Consider the following 9,208-nt stretch of genomic DNA (forward strand, 5'->3'; position numbering starts at 1 on the left):
TACTTGTTGGAGTCCTCTGGTCAGGCATAGTATATACAGAGTCTATCTCAGGAACAATGGGCATGTAATGCGAGTTCCATTCTCATGGCGTCGTGAACACCACATTTGCGAGACTGGCAATTTAGTGTAGCCCATCCACCTGCCAGCATGCTTTAGAGAGTGGGAGGAAACCAGAAAACCCAAAGGAAACCCATGCAGACACAGAGAAAACATGCAATCCCAAACAGGGTCTACTAATAAACAAACTCTCAATTTGTTAAGCTTTAATGCTTATTTTTGGCACTTGTATTGAATTTTAATAGCTGTAAAATTAAAATATAAGCTGCCAAGTGCTTTTGAACTTTCTCCCCATCATCTACATTACGAACATTTTTTAGACTGGATATTTGTGCTAAATACTTCATAAAGTGCACACAAGCATCAGTAGTAAGTAGTAAGCACCACACTAATTCTGAGCACCACCATGCAGGCTGATAATGGCCTGAAGATTTGAACTGCACTTGTTTGGAATTGGTGCATGCCCTCATCAGATCAATTGACAGTTTATTTCCTGACTATGTGTGGTGTCCACTAGCGATACAGATCCTGCTCATGAACACTGGTAAATGAGATCACTTTTTAGCACCACAGATTTGGTGTTTAGCTTAATATAAGTAAGTTAGTGTGAAGGCAGTTAATGTCAAGGCCAGTTCACTATGAAACCATTTATAAATACCAAGAGCTTTGATAAGGTAACATATTCTTGAAAGTCAAAAGAAGTTAATAATCTTAATAGTGGTGATGATTTCCACCACTGCAACAAAGAATAATGAAATAAAGTACCAGAGATATGTAGTGTAATATACACCATGAAGGTCTGTTATCACTTTGAGCAAAAATAAAAATTGTAGTAAATACATTAGCAGGAAAAAAGGCATGAGGATTATCACAATAACACTGTATTAACAATGGGTGATAAGGGGCTGAATAAGTACTGTAATCACGACTGCTCAGTATTGAATTACACTTTGCCACCTATTTCATTTGAACCGGTGGAATGATGCCTAACATGCTTGCCTGTTACTACTAGCAACAGCAATGGAACTCCGTTTTGAACTCTTCAAAGTGGTTCACACGCTAGTGTTGGAATAGTCAGCAGATTGAGGTGTGTGTGATGGTGAGAGTGTGTAAATGGAGACTAATGGGCTGTTTTGATCACCTGTCTGTGTCTGATTTAGGAGCTGCGGGCTACCTTTCCATCAAGTCCATCAGTTGAGTGTGTGTGAGTGAGTGAGTGAGTGAGTGAGTGAGTGAGTGAGTGAGTGAGGGGGTGTGGTCTAGCACACTGTGGTTCTGATGTGTGCGAGTCCTTCACACTTACCAGCTTGTAATATTGCCATTAAAAATAAGATTATTGATTATTGGAAATTAATCAGCTTAAGGGTGGTAACATTAACGACACATTCTGATCAGACTTAGATTACATGGAGTGTCCAATATACAATCCCTGTGCATGATAACATGTTAGAATGAGCAAATTAATAGAAAAGAAAGAAAATTTATAGTAATCATGCATTATGTGGCACATGCTATATGTTATCAGTGTAATGAGACTGCTGTAGAAGGAGCAGAAGGTGCCATCTCTCTTCTACACAGTTTTCCTTACACTCTAGAAAATCTCCTCCCAGCACCAGAAAGCTGATTAAGCTGGAGAAGTCTACAAACAAAAGATTAAATTCTGTAAACATCTTCAACCCAGTGCCCTTTAAAACAAGCTTCCCAAGCATAATTATTCCATACTGTCCCCAACCTAACTGTGTCCCCTTTCATCTCCGCTTTGCCTGTTGGCCTGCCGTGGTAGGGGGGGTGTTTTAGGTGCAACATGTGCAGAGAAAATATTAAATGCACTGTTCAGCACCAGTGCCATGTGTGTTCAACTGGTATTAGTTAGGCTTTGGAGTTCAACTGACTATGGGGGTTTAGAGATGGATTTAAAGAGGAGAATAGAGGGAGGAAAGAGAGAGAACCTCTCAGTTGTTCTTGAAAAGCTGTGTTTATCCAGGATTAGAGACACCAACATGTTAATAATTGTTTCTCAGAGAACTGCGAAGAAGCACTTCCCCTGTAATCCCCTAATCAGACATTACACCTCTGAGCATACCCGCTACAGAAGCACAAAAACTGCGCATGCTCACTCACACTCACAGGAATACACTCACCACTCAGCCCACAGAAGTGTGGAAACACCCAGTTTGATAAAGACACTACTAAGATATTCTTAAAACACTCAACAATCACGAAAAAGTGAACAATTAGATGTACAGCCCCTATGTAGCTTAACCTCATGTAATAAAGTGAATGCCCTTATGTTGAAGAGGTCAGTAAATCACCAGTAAGCTAAGACTGACCAGTCCAGTGGGGCTGAGGGCCAACAGCCAAAGGTATGAGAATTGCAAGCTGGGAAAATGACAGGGTCGGGGCCTCTCTCTGCAGACTGACTGATGTGCTTATTGTGGTGGGGATAGAAGGTTACCTTTTTCATTTAAAACTTCCTGATGTGTTTTATTCTAGTTACCCTCAAAACTCATAAGTATCTTAAGTAGACCCACAGATCTGAGTTATTTACTGTATTTTAAAAGATCATGGTGTAATTTATCTTATGGAATAAGCTAGTACAGCTGTGATCGTCTTAAATGGAAATCCAGAAAATCTATTGTGTGAGCTGTAATAAAGATACAAAGACTTGAATTTAGAATGAACTAACAAATCTTTTCAAAACACATACTAATAGTGATTTAAACAAGAACAAAAATACACAGAAACGCACTAAACACAACTCATTGTTCATCACTCACAATTCATTGATCATTCAGATCTCATTAGTGAACACTTTGCAATCTGGTAATGATACAAAATCCAACTAAATAAATAAATAAACCAACATGAAGACCAGAGAGCTGTCTACTGGAAAAAAAAAAGCAAACCATTTTAAAGCTGAAAAAGGATGGGGAAACTATTAGAGCCATTCCACAAGTATTGTGGAAAGAAAGAAATCACTGGTTTATTAACAACTGAACAGGCCAGCCAAGGAAAACATCAGCATTTGATGACAGAAGCATTGTGAGAGCTGTGAAGAAAAACCCAAAACAATGACATCACCAACAATCTCCACAGGGCAGGGTGTAGGTATTACAGTCCACTATTTGAAGGACACTTCAAGAGTAGGAATATAGAGGTCATACCACAAGATGTAAACCACTCATCAGCAGTAAGACTCAGAAGAACAGAATGGAAATGCCAAAGTGTGGAGAAAGAAAGGATCTGCTCATGATCCAAAACATCTGAGCACATTGGTCAAGCATGATGGTTGGTAGTGTCATGGCTTGTGCTTCCATGGCTGTTTCTGGAACAGGATCTTTATTGATGATGTAACTCATGAAACATTCAGAAACATTCTCTCTGCCAGTTTACAGAGAAATATAATGGGTGGAACATCATGCAACAAAGCAGTGACCAAATGCACATTGTCAACTCAATAGATTACTTCATTATTGAAAATGGGTAAGGTTTTAGACTGGCCAAGATACTCAACAGACCTTAACCGAGCAGCATTTTATCTCCTGAAGGGAAAACCCCCCTTAAGCTGAAATGACAACGAAAAGAAGCTGTGGCACAATCCTAGAAAAGCATCCCAGTAGAAGAATTCAGTAGTCTGGTGTTGTAAATGCATGACATAAAAGGAACATGCATCCAAATATTAAGTGTTATTTACTTTCATTTATATGAAGACAATAGTGAACATCTGGATGTAAATATCAGGAAATTAAACCAATTTAATTATATATACATAAGTAATTGGACAGTAACACAGTATTTGTAATTTAGCCTCTATACACCATCACAAACGATTTGAAATGAAGCAGTCAAGATATGACTGAAGTATAGACTTTTAAGGGGATACATGAAAATAATATTGCATTGACTCTTTAGGAATTACAGCTGTTTTACAGAAGACCTCTGAAGGTGTTCTGTATTCAGTCCTGTAATTTGTAAGGTGGGGCCTCCATAGATCAGATTCTATGATGAATAGATTTAGAGGCCTAGTCAACACCTTGAATTCATCGCCATATCCCTCAAACCATTCATGAACAGTTTTTTGCAGTATGGCAGGGTGCATTATCCTGCTGAAAGTTGCCACTGCCATTAGAAAAAATGTTACCATGAAGGGATGTACTTAGTCTACATCAGTGTTTAGGTAGGTGGTACGTGTCAAAGAAATATCAACATAAATGCTAGTCTAACCTCCCCGGGTCCTACTCACACCTGCTCCGAGTGGGTCTCGAAGCCAGGTTTCCGGCATGGGAGGTGGGGACACTAACAAGGAGGCTAAAGATTGCAGCCACCAGGACCCAAGCCATTTCTTCCCCAGGTAGCCACACACACATCCACATAATGTTAAAAATGTGACTCATCAGACTGATCAGTATATATACATTTTTTACCTACACATTATAGCTCTAAAACCTTGTTTGTTGTATTTACTCTAAGGAACTAGGATATGTAAATCATTGATTTTTTTTAAACCAAGGGTTAACAAAAAATAGGGAGAGTCAGATTTGTTAAAAAAAATTGTAGCTTGTTGTAAGTGTTTGCTCTTATGTTTTATTCTTCCATTACAAACCATTTTGCCTGGTAAAACGTCTTCTCATAACTCAGTGTTTATTTCCTCGTGCCTGCTGTTTTCTAATTGTTTTTCTTACGTATATATCCACTTTTTTTTACTGCCATTGTTAATGGTGAGTGTTGATTGTTTGTCTTTGCCCCTCCCTTGCACCCTCCCTAAGTGTGTGCGGGATAAAGAGTGAGTGTAGGGGACACAGAAGGATTAACCTGGCAGAATTTAATTAGTGGAGCTGTTGTCTCTGCCCATGACCACCAAATTCCCAGTCCATCCAAGCCTGCCCTCTGACGAACAGACGCAGTGGAAGTAGTGTGGAAGAGTGTGTGTTTGTTTGGGTGTGTGTGTTTCCATAGATGTACATTTAACAATCATTCATGCCGAAGCCTATTCCATTCTGGTAAATTGTCCTAACAGTGCTTTCTGCATATGTGCACCCTGATTATGTGTATCTTAATGTTAAAGATATCAATATTTCTGTAATAGAACTTGACAAATGCCACTCAAATGCGTAGGTTTATGTTCTGCTTTTAATGTTGGTTGCTAAAGTATCGTAAGATGCTGTATTTGGTGTTTTAAATGTTTATTTAATTGCCTGCTTTTTAAACTTTCAACCCTTCTCCTTGTATCCCGTCCTGAACAGGTCTGATTCAGTGGCTTGTAAAGGTTTATAACATTTAATCATTTTTGCCAGTAAATATATGCCAATAAAAGTCTATAGTGAAAGAAGCAAATATATGTGCACATTGCAAGAATTGCTTGATTTCCTGGGCACTCTGCATTAACTGGTTTAATAATGAGATTAACAGATGTACATAAACACGAGTGGCAGATTGTTCTGTGTGATTCAGGGATGTACAGAATGAAGGATAACTGGAAACACGTTGCTAGTTGCTAGTCACCCCTCCCTTTTCCCCCAGGATCAGCGTGAATGTGAGGTCCCGCTTGTGGGCTTGGGGGCAGTCACTGCAAAATTTGAAGCTGACACTGTTTCATTGTAATCATATAACTAAGCTTCCTATTAACCCATCTGGAGTCCTGGTGCCCTGTGTAACCTCACCAGTGGATGCACATACACACATAAACACACTGACTTTGTGATGATCATGTGCATTAAGTACCTGCTGGCACCTGCTGAGAATTAAGCAAAAATAGCGTACAACAAAACAGGAATGACTGCTAACATTAACATACCATACCTTAGTATTGTTGTGTGATGGCATTTTTCAGATTTAGTGTATATCAATGCCCAAGATTCAAAACTAAAATATACAGATCTAATAAATGCTGAGATTTTTCTAATAGTTAACAATCATAGTAACAGTCATGCAATATAAAAAGGCACCCCATGCATCATACAAATTCAGACACTCTCAGCCTTTAAGCCAGTGTGTCTCACTAATTACAGTTGAGTCTCATTAGAAAACTCCAGAGTGCTTTCTGCTAGCCCACCGGCTGGAAAAGAGAGCGAGTCTGATAACACGGAACACGTCTCTGACAAAGTGGTGTGAAAGTCGCCAGTTTCTCACTTGGCATGGACCAAAAATCCGAAGTCATTTCTCATAGTTTTGGCTATAGCTTTGACTTCTATATTGAAAACTAAAAGATAAATGAATATTTTAATTGTATTTGCACTTCAGCAAAGGCCTTTTCAGCAAATTATTCATTCCCAAATAAAAAACACTTTCCTGTACAACTTGCCCATTTATAGATAGTGCTATTGTTAATGAAGCATTGACTGGATGTTTTTTTTATTTTTATTTCATGGACATCATTATTTGAGTGGGCAGTTTCTCTATTAACATAATAATGACAGGTTGAAATGTGTGTGTGGAGTAAAGAAAACTAGGCTGAACAACTGTTGACCAACAAAAGGGTATTTATAGGTCACCATCATGACACAGCCATGACAGCAACCAACAAACATCTCAATAGAATCCAGTGAGTGTATTGACCTAATATGTCCAGACTCCTCAGCACATGCTGAATAGGCATGCAATAATTGTACATTAAGTGCTGAAAACAATGTTTATTATGTTAATGCAATGAATAAGCTTTACTCACTTCCAAAAATAATATTATACTTTATATATGCTTTGATGTGGATCCACTATCAGGCAGTAAAAACAGATTTGTGTTTTTCACAGATTTTACTTTCTGAGGCTTTTGTATTCATGCGTCAAATCTAAATGTCAGTATGCCCAGAATTCTTCAGGTGCCATATGCAGTGTGATATAGCTTGAGGCGTGATAAGTCATTTTAAAGGGGAATGAGAGGTTAAAGTCGTTGCTCCCCATAGAGACTCTGACTTGACCTCTGCTGATTCTCTGGACTCCCTCTGGGACCAAGAAGTCAATGAAAGTGCACAGTGACCGCAGAAGGAACAAAACGGAGAGATCAACTCAATTTGGCTATATTTACACTGGACCAGTGCTTCCCCTTCCCTACAATGTCAAACGATATCTCTAAGCCCTTAACAAAAGAACCCAAGGTCTATCTGCCCAGACTAGATTTCTGTGGCTGCATACAGAGGCAAAAAATACTGAAGGAGATTTGACCTTGACCCATGTTGTTAGGAAGGAGCTGAATGACATTTGTGCAGTACACCTGATGGCAAGTACAGGAGAGCGCTGAGATAAATAATGCGTTTTCATGCACGCTGTACACTAACAGATTATCATAAAAAGCTGTGTGTTTGACTAGTCCTGTTACTGGATTTTAGATAGGAGCTTAAATATGGGAATGTGTATGGTTTAAGTTTATATAACAATGAGCTTACTGGCAAAGGCCTTATTGATACCAGATTGTTAATCCGATAATAATTATGATAAGCAATTTATACTGTACAGCCACAGGACTTCATCAAACAGGTGGATCTGCCTGAGGCTATTTTTATTTTCACATTTCCCCAGAACATGCATTTCTGGAGGTCTGAAATTTCTGAGGGCTGTGTAAAAGTTTGGAAACGATTGCCTTAATGAATAGTGAGATCCCATATAGTTCTAACCACATATAACCACACATCAACACCTTCTTAGAGAAGCATTCAAAGCTGAATGCCATACACACCATTCAACTGGAGCCAGTCTGCTAGTCTAAAGTCTGCCAGATTTGCTCCATAATATCCCCACCTGCTCCCACCCTAAATTCACTGCCTGCCCTGGGGCTGTGACTGTGGCTGTGACAATAAATAGCCCTTTTGTCTGAGTGGCATAATAACAAGTGGCTAAACGGCTGGTGTGGCACACGCAATCCCAACACCAGTCTACATTAAACATGGGGGCCGGGAGATGACGGGCCAAATTTTACTCAAATGAACAAGGAACTCTTACAGCTCTATTGTTACTCCTTTTAAAATTTGCACATACAGTAGAATGTGCCTGATTCCATTCATTTTGGGTATCTCTGGGTCATAGGCTGTTTATAGAAAGTAATGCACATTAAATGCTCTAGATTTGAACCTATTTGTTAAATAACCACTTATAAACATGGCTATTATTTTCTCATTTTGTGATTATGAAAAATGATTTGGATAAATAATACAGATTATATATAATTATATAGATTTATAACAATTAGTAATGCCTTAGGCAAACCTGAGTAACTCTGAGCTCAGTAATAGTTACACAGCTCTCAACTACATGATCAAGTGCTCAGATGTCTTTGATTAGGATTAACTTTTCCCTTGAGCAGGTCATTGCTTTATCCCCAAACAATTAGGAGCCTGTGGACTAATTACACTGTCAGGATGGAACCTGAGATGTGAGGAGGGGTAATGTAACACTTTCAACACAAGATTTGTGGGAATATGGAATATAAGTTTACATTTTACAATATACTCAGGTTTGTATATTCATCTTTAGTGCTGTATACTGGTCAGGGTTGCAGTGAACCTAGAGCCTGCCCTACACCGAGAAGAAGGAAGACATTATCTTTTGTGTTGTTTATTGCAAATAGGTATCATAATAGCATAGAATTTTTATATATAATCTCAATTTCTATTTGTGATTTTCTTCTGTTCAAACCATTCATGACATGACTTTGTACAAACAAGTGACAGTTTAATGCACTATAAAGGGCTGATATGAACCACCACTGCAGCAGAGGAAGTCTCAAATCCATACACCAGGCTAACACTTTCACCTAATTATTTCCAGTCTGTGTTACATTTTCTCACTAATGCATTATTTGCAGGAGATTAAGGGTGTGAGAGAGGTCATTAGACAGGTAAATGATGAGTAAGGCTGCCTCTTGAGCACCTTCCTAATTGGGCTAATGACAGGTCCCTAAAGAACACAGAGTGGAGGGCTGCAACTCCTACAACCCCGCCTACTCAATGTTGAAAAATACACAGATCAGCTATACCAATGTAACCACCTATCTAATATTATTGTTTATGTAGCTATGTATTTTTATTTTATTTATTTATATAGTATTTATGTCAAATTATCTAGGTTCCCCTTGTGCCTTCAAAACAGCTCTGACCCATCATGGTATGGACTCCACAAAACCTCTGAAGATGTGCTGGCACCAAGACATTAGCAGCAGATC

The sequence above is a fragment of the Hemibagrus wyckioides genome, linkage group LG09 (assembly GCF_019097595.1).
Source record: "Hemibagrus wyckioides isolate EC202008001 linkage group LG09, SWU_Hwy_1.0, whole genome shotgun sequence".
Classification (NCBI taxonomy): domain Eukaryota; kingdom Metazoa; phylum Chordata; class Actinopteri; order Siluriformes; family Bagridae; genus Hemibagrus; species Hemibagrus wyckioides.